Here is an 18,135-nt window from a genome sequence, read left to right as displayed (position 1 = left end):
TCAGCTGAATACTGGTCACTGAAATTCCAAGGTGGTGTGGGGCCTTTAGAGACTGTACTAATCGGGCCTTTAGAGACTACCTTTAGAGACTTGTCATAGCCAAGGCTTCAGTTAGCACTGTGGTTAACTGTGGCTTCAGTAGCCTGACCTTTGACCTGTGGTTTTATTTTTATTTATTTTTAATGTTTATTTTTGAGACAGATTGAGAGAGACAAAGAGTGAGCAGGGGAGGGGCCGAGAGAGAGGGAGACACAGAATCGGAAGCAGGCTCCAGGCTCTGAGCTGTCAGCATGAGCCCCACGCGGGGCTTGAACTCACGAGCCGTGACATCATGACCTGAGCTGAAGTGGGATGCGTAACCGACTGAGCCACCCCGGCGCCCCGAGTCAGACCTTTGAAAAGCCCCAGGATTTAGCGGAGGGCGTCGCAGTACGCACTCAGCGACCGCTTACTGATGATCGACCGCAGGAAGTCTGATGAAATGATGCTTGCACGACTGAAAAATCCTTGTTCTGCTCTAAACCCAGATGGTTTAGATGGATGGATCTGGGATGGATCTGGTTTAGATGGATGGATTTGCTTGTCTGGCTTGCTAATTCGTTATCTCCATCCCAGCAGCTCTTCAGCACTTCGAACGAGAGAGGCCAGGCTGCCAAGGCGTACTGAGCATGTCTCGCGTCCTCGGGGTGAGTAGTTTGACAAGGACCGTGTGTATTTCCATCTTAAAACTGGGATACGTTTGTCTCAGTCATATCCATTCGATTTAAAATTACTCAGTTTGCATGTGGATTGACACACTCATAGACCACACATTTAATTGATGGGTGTTAAGATGAGTCAGCACTTCTTTTTCCTGGTTCGTGCTGACAGTTCAAATCCAGGCTCTACCGCTTAGAGCTGTGTGACCTTGGGAAGGTTACTTGACATCTCTGTTCCTCATTTCCTAATCTATACATGATGGATAATGATTACACCCAAATTATAGAACGCGTCTGAAGCTAAATGACTTAATGCAGGTAAGGAGCACAGAATACTGTTTGTCACATAGTGAGAACTGTATAATTACTGTATTGTCACTATCCTAAAACATAAAACATTAACATAAAAAACAAGTAATTCAGCAGAGAAAATAGTCTATAAGGTAGTTGTTAATACATACAAGATGATGATTAGACTTAAAATTCTAAACATATCTGAATCCAAATGAGTCCATATTGCAAAGAACAGAGAACCCTGTCACATGGTACCGATTCTATTATTCCTAACCGTGATGGTATTAATATGAAGAATATTTAGATTATTAGATCAAACTAATACTTAGTTTATCATCTATCACGAAGGTTTCCATTATTTTCGATGTTTTAAATATGTTGAAAAACATGAATTACAACAATGAGGATGAAATTAAATGGTGAAAATGGAAATGTAGTCATTTAGAATAGTTTTTCTGTCTTCAGATGAAAAATAGATCCTGCAGGAAGCTAGGTCCTCGGAACTGAATACGTTTTAAAATCTAATTTGTTTTTCTTGCAGTTTGTAGATGTGGAATTGTTAAAATGTTCATATCTTTGAGCTAATGTGGCATAACAAATTTAATTTGCAAAACAAAGATGACGTGTCTAGGACATGATCCATAATCACTTTTTTCCCTCTTTCAGCTTCACGTTGTAGGGGCTCCGCTAGATAGACTACTCAAGCATATTTTGTGACTCTGTAGAAATTTCCAAATAAATAAAGTCTTGGAAAATCATAAAAGAATAGCATTTTGGAACCAAACAGTTGCTCACAATTTATCCTTTTCACCGTTTCTAAGTTGTGTCGAGTTGTTGGAATGTCTGGGGTGCTTTGGGCTCGTAATTCACTGGGAAGCCTTCATGCCACGGTGATCGGATCCGTGGGAAGGGATGGGGGAGTTGGGAGCGGATTGGGTGATGAGAACCACACGTGGCGTTGCCCCCCCAAGACAGGGTGGGCCGACGGGAGGGTTGCCTGCAGCGTGGTAGCTCCTGGGGCCGCCATGGCCGCCCCCTCATACCCACCACTGTGCTCCACCCTTGGCTGGCGGCTTCCCCAGCACGAGCCGGGCCTTACTTTGAACACCGTGGCAAGTCTGGAGGTGCTGCGGTTGGAGGCTGGCAGCCAGTGTTCCACTTGCAGTGGGTCTCGGTTCATTCTGGAAGGCAGATTGGAGCGGCACGTCTGGTCACTGCTTCTAAATGCAGCTTAGCATCTGCGTGCAGTCTCATCACACCTTCGCCGTGTCACACAGAGATGGCCAGACTTCAACATTGGTGCACTCCTGGGGTGTCTGGTTTCGTAGAGCGTCATCTTTGAAGGTCGTTCACGCTTCATGTTGCTGCTTTGGCAGAGTGTGTGGGAAGGGGGTAAAGAGTAGCTCAAAGGGTTTATTATAATTGAGTTTGTCTATTTAAAGGGCCATTTACTCTGCCAATAGCAGGGATTATTATTATTATTAGCTCTAGCTGTAGTAGTAATTATGGTAGGAAAAGCAGGGGACGGGGAGAGAGGAAAGGAATCTAGTAGCCATCCTAATGCCATTAATATTTATTGGGCCCACTGCTAAGGCCTGCCACGTAGAATGTCGTGCAGTACTTACATGGGCATTACAAACAGCGTGTCAGTATGGTTCTCAGGTTGGAGATGACGTACAGAGGGGTTGCGTGACTCGTCCCAGCTCGTGGAGCTAGGAAATGATACAGGTGGATTCAGACCTCTGCGGTCGGCATCCTTCATACCCGCTCCCATCTATGTCCTTAGAATCAGGACCTGGGCTTGATTATTCCGTATGCTCATCTTAAGATATAACTTGTCACTATGGGTTTGATCTTTTTAGCCTCGATATCCTCATCTACGGAAAGTCCCTGATAACGATAACCAATCTTTCTCGCAAGCTTAATGTGAGGGGGGGAAAAAAAGATGTTGTTGACAAACTGTTTTGTAAACTATAAACCCTTCATCAATAAATGTTAGTATCTTACTGGTGTTAAGTATTTTGTGTTCTAGAAATGAGACTAGTATGCAGTTATAAAATGTTGACAACACTAAATGCTGTCAATTCATTCTCACGAGTTGTGATCCCAGGATGTTGGATGTGGAGGTTATCCAGTCCACAAGTGCTCAGTCAAGTGCTGCGTATTTGTATCATTTAGGGGAGCTTCTAAAAATGGTTGTTGCTCAAGATTCAGTCCATTTTCGGAAATGGTATTTCATTGGTCTGGTGTAGGGCCGAAGCATCTAAGTATGTGTACACGTGCACGCATACGTATTTGGACGTGTAGACGTGTGTCTGAACATACGTGTTTATATGTATGTTTGTGTGTGTTCTCCAGAATGATTCTAGTATGTAGCCAGAGGGCAAAAATGGCTGGATTCAACCAGCCAGCTTCCTTCTGATGTGAGGGGTGACCATCTGTTCACCAAGGACAGCCCCCTGGACACATGCTGCCCACTGTCCCACCTGGTTAGCCCACCCCCTTTTACTCTCAAAAGTCATTGTTGGGATGGCACATGATACAGGGTTACGTAGGTCATGTAGGCCCCTGCTGATGAGGAACTGAGGTTTTGGGAGGCTGTTGTCCTTCTAAAAGGAATAGAATATGAGATTGTTGCAGAGCCATGTTGAACATCTTGTGAGTAAGTAGGATGTTTCTTGTGATTCTTAAGCTGAGAGGATTTCTCAATTTTTCTTTGATAATAAGAAGTCTTTAAAATAAGAATACGCTGTGTTTCCACGTCAGCCAACAAAGTTTTGCGATACTGACGTCTCATCCCACAGGTTGATTCACGTAGAAAATAGTTGATCCTCGTTTATAATTGCTGAAAGCAGCTTCTTGTGAATACTGTCCTTTGTTATTTAACAAATTAGATTTAGGAAACAAATCAACAGCTTTATCAACTGTCTGAATACTGGTTTTCTGAACATCACATATGGTCCTCCTGGGTACGATGTGCTTAATGACAATATTTGTGCAACCTCGGACCAAAAGAACATTCGATCCTGACCAAGAGATTTGACCTGTTGTTCCTCTGACAAAATGATGCAGTGTTCTTAGCTGACACTTTCTCAGCCGACGTCAGACTTGATTTTGGCATTAAAGCCAGCATTACCCTGCATATCCGTGCCCCAGAATAGCTAAGATACTTTTCAGCCAGTAGTCTGGGTTTTAAAGGATGCACAAGGAGTCTGTATTCAGGCCACATACAAATCCATGGATGTGGGCATTTTGCTGTGGTGATAGTAACGTTATCCTCTCATCACTGGGCTGCTGTTCCAGGGTGACCCGATCAGAAGTGCAGATCTACGAAGATAACAGGTCTCCGAGTGAAACCAAGGATGCTAGAAGTTTACGTCACTGGGCAGTAATGAGTGTCTGCTTGGGGAGTCCGGGAACTGTATGATACCCTAAACATCCAATACAGTAGACCATACGAGACTGGGGTGTTCTCACTTTTGTTTGTGTATGATTATGGATGAACACCAGAAATTCATTTAACTTTTTTTAATTCTGGCATAGTTAGCATACAGCATTATAGTAGTTTCACGTGTACGATATAGTGAGTCAACAATTGTGTACCTTACTCAGTGCTCATCATAGTGAGTCAACAATTCTGTACATTCAGTGCTCATCATAGGGATTTAACACTTCTGTTCATTACTCAGTGCTCATCATAGTGAGTCAACAATTGTGTACATTACTCAGTGCTCATCATAGTGAGTCATCAATTCTGTACATTACTCAGTGCTCATCTTGATGAGTCAACAATTCTGTACATTACTTAGTGCTCATCTTGATGAGTCAACAATTCTGTACATTATTCAGTGCTCATCTTGATTCAACAATTCTGTACATTACTCAGTGCTCATCATAGTGAGTCAACAATTCTGTACATTACTCAGTGCTGATCTTTTTTTTTTTTAAATTTTTTTTTAACATTTATTTATTTTTGAGACAGGGAGAGACAGAACATGAACAGGGGAGAGCCCGACGCGGGGCTAGAACTCACGGACTGCGAGATCATGACCTGAGCCGAAGTCGGCCGCTTAACCGACTGAGCCACCCAGGCGCCCCTACTCAGTGCTCATCTTGATGATTCTGCGATTCCGTACATTACTCAGTGCTCATCTTGATGAGTCAACAATTCTGTACATTACTCAGTGCTCATCATACTGAGTGAACAATTCTGTTCATTACTCAGTGCTCGTCATAGTGAGTCAACAATTCTGTTCATTACTCAGTGCTCATTATAGTGAGTGAACAATTCTGTACATTACTCAGTGCTTATCATAGTGGTTTAACAATTCTGTTCATTACTCAGTGCTCATCATGCTGAGTCAACAATTGTGCACATTAGTCAGTGCTCATCATAGTAAGTCAACAATTCTGTACATTACTCAGTGTTCATCTTGGTGATCAGTAATTCTGTACATTACTCAGTGCTCGTCTTGATGATTCAACAATTCTGTACGTTACTCAGTGGCCATCTTGATGATTCTGCAATTCTGTACATTACTTAGTGCTCATAATAGTGAGTCAACAATTCTGTACATTATTCAGTGCTCATCATGGTAAGTGTGCTCTTCATCCATGTCACCTATTCCCCCCAACCCTCACTTCCTGTCTGATAACCACCTGTTTGTTGTCTACACTTATGAGTCTGGTTTTTTGTTTTTTCTTTTTTCTTTGTGTGTTTGGTTTCCTAAATTCCACCTATGAATGAATACCTGTGGTGTTTGTCCTTCTCTGACTTATTTCTCTTTGCGTTATACTCTAGCTCTATCCCTGTTGTTGCAAATGGAAAGGTTTCATTCTTTTTTATGGCTGAGTAATATTCCATTGTATACATGTACCACAACTTCTTCATCCATTCATCTGTTGATAGACACTTGGGCTGCTTCCATAATTTGGCTGCTGTAAATAATGCTGCTATAAACATAAGGGGGCATATATCTTTTGAAAGTAGTGTTTTTGTATCATTTGGGTAAACACCCAGTGGAATTACTGCATCATGTGGTAATTCTGTTTTTACGTTTCTGAGGCACCTCCATACTGTCTTCCACAGTGGCTGCACCACTTTGCCCTTCCACCAGCAGGGCATGAGGGTTCCTTTTCCTCCACATCCTCGCCAACACTTGCTGTTTCTTGCGTTTTTGATTTTAGCCATTCTGACAGGTGTGAGGTGGGATCTCATTGTAGTTTTGATTTGCATTTCCCTGATGATTAGTGATATTGAGCATCTTTTCATGTGTCGGTCATTTGGATGGCTTCTCTGTAAAAGGATCTGTTCATGTCTCCTGCCCATTTTTTAATTGGATTATTAGTTTTTTGGGAATTGAGTTGTATAAGGTTTTTATATACCCTGGATACTAACCCTTTATTGGATATATTATTGGTAAGTATCTTCTCCCATTCAGTAAGTTGTCTTTTTGTTTTGCTGATTGTTTCCTTCGCTGTGCAGAAGCTCTTTATTTTGATGTAGTCCCAATAGTTGATTTTTGCTTTTGTTTCCCTTGCCTCTGGAGACCTATCTAGGAAAATGTTGTTCTAGCCGATTTCAGAAAAATTACTGCCTATACTCTCTTCGAGACTTTTTATGATTTCAGGTCTCCCATTTAGGTCTAAATTTAATCTGTTTTGTGTTTGTTTTTGCGTATGGTGTAAGAAAGTGGTCCAGTTTCATTCTTTTGCATTTTGCTGTCCAGTTTTCCCAGCACCATTTGTTGAAGAGACTTTTTACCGTTGCATATTCTTGCTTCCTTTGTCAAAGATTAATTGATGATATTATGGTGGTTTTTCGTTCTGTTCTATTGATCTGTGTGTCTGTGTTTGTGCCAATACCACACTGTCTTAACGACTGCTGCTTTGTAATGTAACTTGATGTCTGGAGTTGTGATGCCTCCAGGTTTGCTCTTCTGTTTCAAGATTGCTATCACTGTTCAGGTCTTTTGTGGTGCCATACAAAGTTTAGGATTGTTTGTTCTAGTTCTGTGACAAATGCTGTTGGTATTTTGATAGAGATTGCATTAAATCTGTAGCTCGCTTTGGGTAGTATAGACATCGTAACAGTATTTGTCCTTCAATGCATGAGCATAGAATATCATTCAGAGGTCATTTTTTTTTTAATTTTTTTTTAACGTTTTATTTATTTTTGAGACAGAGAGAGACAGAGCATGAATGGGGGAGGGGCAGAGAGAGAGGGAGACACAGAATCAGGAGCAGGCTCCAGGCTCTGAGCCATCAGCCCAGAGCCCGACGCGGGGCTCAAACTCACGGACCGCGAGATCGTGACCTGAGCTGAAGTCAGACGCTTAACTGACTGAGCCACCCAGGCGTCCCCAGAGGTCGATTTTGATGTTTCTGAGATTTCTTCTACAAATCCCCCAAAAACCCTTTGCAGAATATAGTGGCACTTTCCTCGATTGTAAATTTTGAATGGTTATATGGTTGATTTCGAAAGGTGCTATGGCTGTGCCAAGTGGGCCCTCCGCAAACAGTTGGCTCATGTTATTTGAAAAAGAGGAGTGTAACTCTTTTTTTTTTTTTTAAATTTTTTTTTTTTTTAACGTTTATTTATTTTTGAGACAGAGACAGAGCATGAACAGGGGAGGAGCAGAGAGAGAGGGAGACACAGAATCTGAAACAGGCTCCAGGCTCTGAGCTGTCAGCACAGAGCCTGACGCGGGGCTCGAACTCACGGACCGTGAGATCATGACCTGAGCCGAAGTCAGACGCTTAACCGACCGAGCCACCCAGGTGCCCCTGGCCTTTCTCACTCTTTTTTTTTTTTTTTTAATTTTTTTTTTTTTTTTTAGTGTTTTATTTTACTTTTGAGACAGAGAGAGACAGAGCATGAACGGGGGAGGGTCAGAGAGAGGGAGACACAGAATCCGAAGCAGGCTCCAGGCTCTGAGCTGTCAGCACAGAGCCCGACGCGGGGCTCGAACTCACAGACCGCGAGATCATGACCTGAGCCGAAGTCGGACGCTTAACCGATGAGCCACCCAGGCGCCCTGAGGAGTGTAACTCTTAATGGGATTTAGAGTCCAAGAAATGTATACTCTTCTCGTAGTTGTCTAATTTACGAAAGAAAGGTCAGCAGATTTCCCCATTTTCTGAGGAAAGGGGACAATTAAAAGAAACACTCCAGCTGTTTTTCTGATTCTCCCAAGACATGCTGAGTGTCCCTCCTCTGTATTCTAAGCGCACCATGTACATTTTCCTTTATTAGGGTCCATTGCACAGTGTCCTAGAACTACTGTTTTGGCAGTCTTTCTCTGGTCTAGAGCAGAAACCACGTCCTTCTTAGATTTGCATGCAAAGCTCTCGGCAAAGAAATTAACCCATTCTGGATTTACAAAATACCTTTGGAGGTAACACATAGTCAGGGAGCAATATTTAGGGTGACATGAAAGTCTACAGTGAAGCATCACGGAAACCAGACCATTCCCATAAACAAAACACTCATTCACTATTCAGAGTCAGTTCCTTTCTAAAGGTGATCAAAAGAATGAGGGAGGTAGAGAGAGCTTATCAAAATCTGGTTTTGCTCAAATTGACCAATATGTTTTGAAGACCCTAACGCAGATGCTTTTAAATAGTTGCGCTCATCAGAGTTCACTCTGACTTAATCTGAGCGGTGGGGAATGTCTTTGAATGTGGAGATGGCCAAACGTTCATGGATACACTTTCCAGAATAATATGATTATGAGATCAACCAAGGATGACCAAATGCAAAGGGTTTAAGTAGTTCTAGAAGATGCTGGCTGATTGTCTGGACGAAAATGGCAGTATACACACCCAATAAAGCACATTACTGGTCCCGGTCACCTGCTTCGTATGGCTCTACTGTGGCCCTGTTTTCCAGGGTGGCAGTTTGGCCGTCATCTCCAGAGCGTAAGGACTGCCCACCTTCCTGAGTCCGTTAGACTCCCTGAATGCTTTACTTACAGGCAGGTATCCATTTCTGAGCCACTGCATCGCCTCCGTGGTAGAGGAAAAGAGCGGTGATAGATGGAGTTGGCCTTCTGAACAGGAAGGTGCTTTTTGTAATACCAAGCAGTTACTGATTTCCCTGCGTGTGTTCAAAGGAGTGTAACCCACCTGGCGTATTTCAGTTGTGCCTATCCATAAAATGCCAGATGGCCCCTTGACACCAGCTTTGCTTACTAATCACAACCAGTGTCATCTGTATATCGGCGTAACGCGCACACTGATAAAGTTGTGCGGTTGTCATGGGACTGGAGAAGGTTTATAACCACACCAGCTTCTGCACTTTACAATCCGTAATGTTTACACACCGCTTTGGGGATGTTTCTCCAAGGATAAATCGATCCCTTTAATCTTGGTGTCATCTATACATCACTGACGTGTTTCGCTCTGTGCTTTTGCCTGTTCACAAGATGAATGAAACTCTTCCTTTTGGATCTCACACCAGCGTGTGACACAGGAAGCATCGGCGACCTCACGGTCCCGGGAACCCCATCACACGCCAAGCTCTCTGACCCCCAGGCCATCAGTAGTGCTTGTACCTGATACGGGTTGCAAACTATATAGCTACCAGAAAACCAGATCTTCGAGAACATTTTCCCTGAGCTTAGCACGATTGACTGAGCCACCTGGCCTTTCTTCAGAGATCTTTTCTTTGTCTTTTGTCTTGAAGGAGGGGAGTCGATACCTACTGGTCTCCACTGTCCCTTTGCAAGAAAATCTTGCAGAGAATCTGCTTCACATTTTACCAAGGACAGTAACTGTTTCAGATGATTGGCATAATGGTGATTCTATTTCGGTTTCTTATTTTTATTTTTTTTAAGTTTATTTTTAACAGAGAGATAGCATGAGTTGGGGAGGGGCAGAGAGAGAGGGAGAAAGAAAATCCGAAGCAGGCTCTGCACCACCAGCACAGAGCCTGATTCAGGGCTCGAACTCACAAAACCACGAGACCATGACCTGAGCCAAAACCAAGAGTGCAACGCCTGACTGACCGAGCCCCCCAGGTGCCCCTCTATTTCTGTTTTTTGTTTGTTTGTTTGTTTGTTTTTAAATAACAGTTGTGACTTTAAAATGCAATATACAGCAGTTGTATTTTTTTAAATTAATTTTTAAGTAGGTTCTATGTCCAGTGTGGGGCTTGAACACAACCCTGAGATCAAGAGTTGTGTGCTCCACTGACTGAGCCAGCCAGGTGCCCCAAACGGCAGGATTATTTTTTTTTTTAAACAAGATAATGTTATATGTGAGCTGCAATGCATTTCATTTGAATATTGTTTGTTCCACTATTTCTATGTTTCAGTTCTTCTTTTCCATAGTTTTTACTCTATGAAAAATGATGTATTTTAGAATAGAAGACTCTGCCATTGTCCACTTCTAGTTTTCCAAACAGACACTTCTGAGATGGTTTTTAAAAAGTAACATTTTGGGAGCACCTGCGTAGCTTAGTTGATAAGCATCTGACTCTTGATTTTGGCTCAGGTCATGACCTCACAGTTTGCGACATCGAGTCCTTAGTCGGGCTCTGTCCTGACGGCATGGAGCGTGCTTGGGCTTCTCTCTCTCTCTCTCTCTCTCTCTCTCTCTCTCTCTCTCTCTGTGTGTGTGTGTGGTGTGTGTGTGTGTGTGCCCCCCACCAACTCTCACTCTCTCAAAATAAACATTAAAAAAAAAATAAGTCACATTTTGGCTTTTACACAAGCGATGGAATCACGCTTCCCAGGAGTAAAACTTTTTTCCAGTAATGTCTGCACCATAATAGCCATGACACGACCAATTCTAAATTTCAAAATGATGAGGAAATCGGTATATTAAGTTAATTTTGAGAAGCATCACTTTTAGAGCAGCCTGTTGCTCTAGTGACGTTAATAGCGTGTACACCTTTTTGTAATGGAGAACTAACTAGAATCACTTAAAAAAACGTTTTAGCGTTTATTCACTTTTGGGAGAGAGAGACCGTGCACGAGCAGGGTAGGGGCAGAGAGAGAGGGAGATAAGAATCCGAAGCAGGCTCCAGGCTCCGAACTGTCAGCACAGAGCCCAATGCGGGGCTCAAACCCATGAACTGTGAGATCATCACCTGAGCCAGAGTTGGACACTTAACCGACTGAGCCACCCCAGGCGCCCCTGGAATCACTTTTTAACATGGCTTGGTAGGGAGTCTACGGTGAGGGGAGACCTGAGGATTGGTTTCTTCAGCCTTTTGATAAGATACTGGTAGAGATACGGCTTCCTCTTCCTAGATAACCGGTTTCTCACAGTAACCATAAATATTCTTTTGGATTTCACAGACCTGTATGTTCTGCTAAGGTCAAGGTTTCAGATAGAGCTTAATAAATTTGTGGTAGTATTTGGTGACTCAGTAGGGCTTTTTGTCCTCGGCCAGACTCTCAAGAGAATATCCTGTCCTAGCCTCTTTATTTTTTTTTTTTAATTTTTTTTACATTTATTTATTTTTTGAGAGACATAGAGCACAAGTTGGGGAGGGACAGAGAGAGAAGGAGACACAGAACAGAAGGAGGCTCCAGGCTCTGAGCTGTCAGCACAGAGCCCGACACGGGGCTCGAACTCACAAACCGTGAGATCATGACCTGAGCTGAAGTTGGACGCTTAACCGACTGAGCCACCCAGGCGCCCCTGTCTTAGCCTCTTTAAACTGTGGTGTTTCTCCCACTCCATGCAGGTGGGGACAGCTTCTCCAAGGTGGTCTCTGACTTTAGTGATGCCCTTCTCTGGGCAGAAAGTCCACATGCTGTCCAATCCCATTCAACTCCCAGTTGTAAGGAGAACAAAATTTTGTGACTGGAAACACAGGTGCTTATCTTTCACGTCTACCCAGATATTTCTGCTACGCTGCAGGGAATCTCCATCAGTTAAAACTGGCAGAATACGGATGGCAAACAAGCATATGAATAGATGCTCTGTGCCTTCTGTCATCAGGGACATGCAAATGAAGACCATCATGAGATACCACTACACAACTGTTAGAAAGGGTGGAATTCAAAACACTGACAACACCAAATGCGGGGGGTGGGGGGGGGGATAGATCAACTGGGACGGTGTCATTCACTGCTGGTGGGCATGCAAGATGGTGCAGCCACTTGGGAAGACACTTGGATGATTTCTTACAGAACGACACAGCCTTACCATATGATCTAGCAATCGTGCCGTGCAAAGGAACTGAAAACTTACGTCTATGCAGAAACCTGCACGCAAATACGTAGAGCAGCTTTATTCATAACTTCCCAAACTTGGAAGCAGCCAAGGTGTCCTTTAGTAGGCAAAGGGCTAAACTGTGGCACATCCAGACGATGGAGTATTATTTAGCACTAAAAAGAAATGAGCTATCATACCAAGAAAAGACCTGGAGTGAACTTGTAGTGCATATTACCTAGTGGAAAGAGCTAACCTGAAAAAGCTACGTACTGTGTGATTCCAAGTCGATGACATTCTGGAAAAGGCAAAACCGTGGAACAGTAGACAGATCAGTGGTTGCCAGGTGAGTGTGGGAGACATGAATAGAGCAGAGCACATAGGACTTTCAGGGCAGTGGAAAGACTCTATGATACTATCGTGGTAGCTACTTGTCATCATACATTTGTGTAAACCTATACGACGGACAGTACTGAGAGTGAACCCTAATGTAAACTGTGGACTTTGTGCAATTACGATGTGTCCATGTAGCTTCATCAGTCTGTAACCACGCTCTTGTTGGTACTAGGAGAGGCGATGCGTGTGTGGGGGCACAGGTGTGCAGGCAGGAGATATCCCTTTACCTTCCTGTCAGTTTGGCTGTGCGCCTGAAACTGCTCTAAAACATAAAGTCTTAATAAAGACAGAAGCAGAAACTAGTGATCACATTTTGGTGTAGCATGATCACTTACTTCACGAGATCGGAGCCTCAATTTATGCTATTTAAATGCGATTTAATCCTCGGGTTGCAGAACTTACAATACCCTGTGTTCTCTGTGTTGGTTTCGTGCACAGTTTGTTTGCACACATTCTGCGTAAGCTCTTATTTAGGTTATTTTATGAGTCCATCTGTGTATCGTAGATGCGGAAATGTGCTTTCTGCCTACGCCTTTTAGACGGCATTCCTCGCCTTTTCCTTGAGTTCTTTAAGCAGTATGACCAACCTTTCTGTACACCAGCACAGGTCCGCTACCTGCTTGGATGCCATGCCCCTGGCAGGTACCTCCAACATAAACTTGTACTCCGGAATCCATCGGAAACCATACTTCCTTCTTTTTCTCCAAACGTGTGGAGTTTTAATAATTTTAGGAACAATTTACTAAGTGCTCCCTCTGAGGCAGGGATCCCACTAAACGTTAGACATTATCATTTTATTTGTCTGCCCAACAGCCTGGGCAAGAGCTGGGTGGTGATTTTATCCCTCTTTTGAGATCTGCAGGCTGCAGTTTAGTTAAGTAACTTTCCCCAGGTTGTGCAGCTAGCGGTCAGACCAGCCAGAACCACAGAGCTCTATCATCCTAAAGCCCGTCGTCTTCATCGGCGTGCTCCCTCCTGGTTGGTAACTCGGCCTTCGTCCGGGCTCTGCAGCAGGCCTCACCATGTCGACTCTGTGCGCCCCTGGCCACGTCTGCAGCACTAGCCTCGGCCGCTCCTTACCTGTGCACCGCCTTTCAGACAGAGTGGTTTCCTCCTCTTCTGTAGCCCGTGTTCTCCCGTACAGTCCCTGAGGGCACATGTGGCTCCCTCGGCTCCCTCGGTTCTGCTGGTCTCCCCCTCCTCTGCCCATCTTGTGAACCCCACACCCTGCAGCGTCCACTTCACCCCTGACCTGCTGGATGACGTTTCCCCGGGCGTCCTGTGCGGAGCTGCCTCGCTCTGAGCTCACTTAGGTCGCTCTGTGCGTGGAGATGTGGTTGCTTTCTGCTGTGGATCTCTCTGACGTGCTCGGAGTTCCTCGAAGACAGCTCAGGTTTCATGTGCCTTTGTATCTCCAAGATCTGCAGTGTGAAGAGCTTGATCGTGATGTAAGAAATATTTGCTCAACGTATTCCCACTCCCCACATGTGTGTGACTCGAAGTCTTACAAGGTCAGAGCGTCTAAGGGCATCCCTCCGTCATGTCTTCTCTACTCTCTCAAGGTTGAGCAACACGACATCTCATCACTTCTGATGTGGGTGTGGGCATCTTGCGGGCAGTTTGTCCTCCGAGCTTTTGTTCGTCTGATTGTCTGTGTTCAGAAATGCTTGCTCTCCATCAAATTCTGTGTGTCCCACGTTTCCGTTAGTGTCTCCCTGGGTGCTCATACCGTGCTCATCTTGTGTCTCGTTTGTGTGGAATCTCTACTGGTGCTTTGGACCCATTGAAGTCTCTGTTCCTTTGGGTTGGCATCTCCAATCATGCCCTTCCTCGTTAAGGCACATGTGATGCGCTCTCCTTCCTGTTGTCTCCTCCTCTTCCTGCTCTCCCTCCCTCTCCTTCTTTCCCTCCTCTGCCCCTCCTCCCCCTCTTCTTCTCCTCCTTAAAGTAGGGTCTACACCTAACATGGGGCTTGAACTCAAGACCCCCAGATCAAGAGTTTCGTGCTTTACCTACTGAGCTAGCCAGGCGCCTGTCTTTCCTGTCTTTGTGATCCTTTATTAGAACCTTGGTCCATTCGTTCATCACTGTTGATTGACATAAACCTATTCACATACATCACTGTTTATTTACACACAGATTTTATAATTTTATCGTCTTCCTCTTTGTATCGTAATGCCATGCAGTGCACCTCCTGCATCCCAGCCAGGAAATGCTTACTGCAAGGTCCGTCCAACTGCAGACCGATTTCAAAGGCTTGCTTACTTATTCAGCCTTGAGCTATCTCTTGATTGAAAAGAAGTGACTTTCTTTCCTGAACAATAAGCACATATAGTAGTATCAATTTTTATTTCAAGAGTTAAATAATTACTTATTAAAGAAAACTTCCCATTTTTAGGAGTTTGCAGTAATCATGTAAATGAGTTAGTGACTTTTGCCCACGCTTTATCGAGGGAGCTGCTAATTTTCTATAGGTGTGTCAGTAGAGTTTCATTACATTGGGATGATATGGTTCTTTAGAAAAGTAAGTATTTTAGGGGTGCCTGGGTGACTCAGTCGGTTAAGTGTCTGACTTGAGCTCAGGTCATGATCTCATCGTTTATGAGTTTGAGCCCCGTGTCGGGTTCTATGCTGACAGCTCAGAGCCTGGAGCCTGCTTCAGTTTCTGTGTCTCCCTCTCTGTCTCTTTGCCACTCCCCTGCTTGTGCGTGGGCTCTCAAAAATAAGTAAACATTTTTTTAACGTTGGTTTATTTATTTATTTACTTTTGAGGTGGGGAGGGGCAGAGAGAGAGGGAGACAGACAATCCCAAGCAGGCTGAGCACGGTCAGTGCAGAGCCTAATGTGGGTCTCAGACTCACAAACCGTGAGATCATGACATGAGCTGAAATGAAGAGTTGGATGCTTAACCGACTGAACCACACAGGTGCCCCAAGTACATAAACGTTTAAAAAAAATAAGAAATAAGAAGCAAGTGTTTAGAATGCTGTGCAGGGGTCCAATCTCAGGACCAAGGAGAGCCTTGACTTGGGAAGCCCGTCAGGCTGGCTCCCTGAGACCGAAGGTAAAATGTCAGTGTAGCGGTCCACCAGCTGTCCGAGCAGCACATGTCTGTCATGTGTAAGATACAGTATTCCATGTCAGAATTTTACAAGACACAATCTGGAGATGTTTTCCAAACATCAAGTAGTATAAAAGTCTAAGTGCTTAATAACTACTTCAGTTTATCTTACTGAATTGTCCAGTACATGTGATTGAGCTGTTTCTTTTTACTGTCTTATATTTACTTCTTTCCCCCTTCTCCCTCTTTCCCATCTGCTTGTCCTTCTCCTCTCCATTCTCCTTCTCCTCCTCTTTTCCGTTCCTTCTCTTCCTTCCTCTCTTTTCCAAGTGATGCCGTCGAGTGACCTGTGCTCACTTGCATATAAGGTTTTTGTTCTACAGCATGAGCATGCCCCCTACAGCTGTGGACCTCAGGAATTTTTGTTTGCATGCATTTTTCTCAGAAAGGAGAAGCAAAAGATAAAATGGAAGACAAACAACGTTTCTGGGGCAGCTGTGCACGTGAGAAAGTGTCCCTGCTGCGTTCCACAAAGTGGTTTGTTTGATCCTTGTGTACACATAAGCGGCTTCACCTCGCAGGGAGAGCATGGTCAGACTGCCACCTGTCACGGCCACACCTGTACCCGACTGGAACGGACGCCTTTCATGCGCTTCTGTGGTGATACGTGGAGAGTAGCTTGGGGGCTGTGGTCAAAAAATAAACAAAACTCAGTCTTCATGGATGGACATCTCCCCGCAAGTGTTTGCATGGGATTTCTACCGATTTGTGACCGAGCTGTACCCCAGGCGGTTGGGGATTGTTGGGTCCAAGTAGATTTATGTGATGCCCCGTGCTGTTGCACTTGACAAGCTTAGTATTTGATACACGTAATAAAGTCTTCTTCGCGGAGAAAAGGATCGCTGACAGTGGGCACACTAATTCACACCGTTTCCTTTTGAATATCACTGTGTGTTTTGTCACTGACATTTTCCCATGAAATATTCTTCTGTCTCAAGTAAAGTGCCTCTGTTTAATTTCCTTCAGGATAATGAATTCTGTACAAGGAAAAGCTGTTTTGTGTGGGGCCTCATTTCTGTTCTTTTACCTTGCTGCTACTTTGCAATTTACTTACGGTTCTGTTCTTTGTTTGAGAACGCTGCTTTGCCACATGGCCGGACTTTGTTTTTCCTGCACGTCACTGTCCCCGCTTTGTGACAAGCATGCTGTCTGCAGGCATCTCGTTCTTACTCAGTGATACTGGATAAACCATGACTCCCATCACACGGAGCACAGTCACGGGGTGAACCTTCTCCCTGCTCTGTACATGACGCACGGTGGACCCGCAGTGGCGGACACTCCAAATGTTGCTTCACATCTCAATGTTTCTTTCCGTTTTCTTCGCTTTTTCCAGAGGTGGATGAAAAACAATCACACGTAGCATCATCTACTTTTGTTTTTGTCCTTAAAAAGATTTTCCTGTCTATTTGATAGTGCACACATCCTCACGAGTCAGTTCTTGTGTTCAGTGGTTCCTGACATTGGTTTTGAAAATAAAACGGACAGACTTTTATAGATGTTTGATTGGAAAATAGAGCCCTTTATTTAGCAGAGATATTGCAAAATATGAGCGTTTGACATGCTGACAGTTGGCTGCAAACAGCGGCGGTTCCAAACTTCATTGGTTCACCAGTACATTCTTTTCCTCCAGTTTCAATCTGTCTGCTTATCTAGTCCTTTTCTTAGGGCACTCAGGGAAGTAGACACCTTAAAAATAATATTTGCTCCCCAGCAAGGATGTGGGAAATGCATACCTGTGTATTTGCACGTCCACACACACATGCACACATGCTTATATATGTGTATATATGTTTATACACACACACAATACTTCTCCATTATACCTATGTGTGTGTGTGCATATGTATGATTGATGGTAAGTGTTTGTCACAAATATATATTTGTTGGCAGTATATGTGTTACATATACAACACATATACACGCATATACATATGTATTTACATACACAATTACATATCTTTATACCTTTGTGTGTGTGTGTATGTGTATGATAGCATGTATATATTTGTGTGTCATATATATAGCATATATTTGTCGGTAGTATGTTATATATGTGTATGATATGCACACATGTATGCGTATATAGACCTATATCCATACATAGATAATACATAGTATTATACCTATGTGTGTTCATGTATACATGGTAACGTGTATATATATCTCATATATAATATATATTTGTTAGCATATATATCATATACTACACTTATGTGTTATACAAACACATACATGTATACATGCAAATACATATTTACACAGATACGTGATACATATCATGATAGCTGTGTGTGTATATATGATAGTACGTATATATATGTCCTGCATATACTATATATTTTTTGGTTGCGTATGAATCATATGTATACTACATGCATGTACTATGCATATAAGAATGTATACATGCACGTGCATAACAGTTTATGATATATAAGTATAATAGTAATGCATAGTTAGCCT

General features: G+C 43.5%; 1 long non-coding RNA gene across 5 annotated transcripts in view; it reads left to right on the top strand.

The window, feature by feature from the left end:
- LOC145713964 (uncharacterized) overlaps positions 1-18,135 on the top strand; it is a 522,867-nt gene that overhangs the window by 20,657 nt on the left and 484,075 nt on the right. For 4 of the 5 annotated variants that reach the window (XR_014136744.1, XR_014136746.1, XR_014136747.1 and 1 more), the window contains one exon: positions 619-686. This is a non-coding gene — a long non-coding RNA (uncharacterized LOC145713964). Of the gene's footprint in view, positions 1-615; positions 687-18,135 lie in introns of all 5 variants that reach the window. The other variant, XR_014136745.1, reaches the window with a different exon arrangement.

Source organism: Panthera onca, chromosome X (genome assembly GCF_046562875.1).
Source record: "Panthera onca isolate mPanOnc1 chromosome X, mPanOnc1 haplotype 2, whole genome shotgun sequence".
In the NCBI taxonomy this organism is placed as follows: Eukaryota; Metazoa; Chordata; class Mammalia; order Carnivora; family Felidae; genus Panthera; species Panthera onca.
Note: the sequence above shows the minus strand (reverse complement) of the source record. Positions and strands in the feature narration are given on the sequence as shown.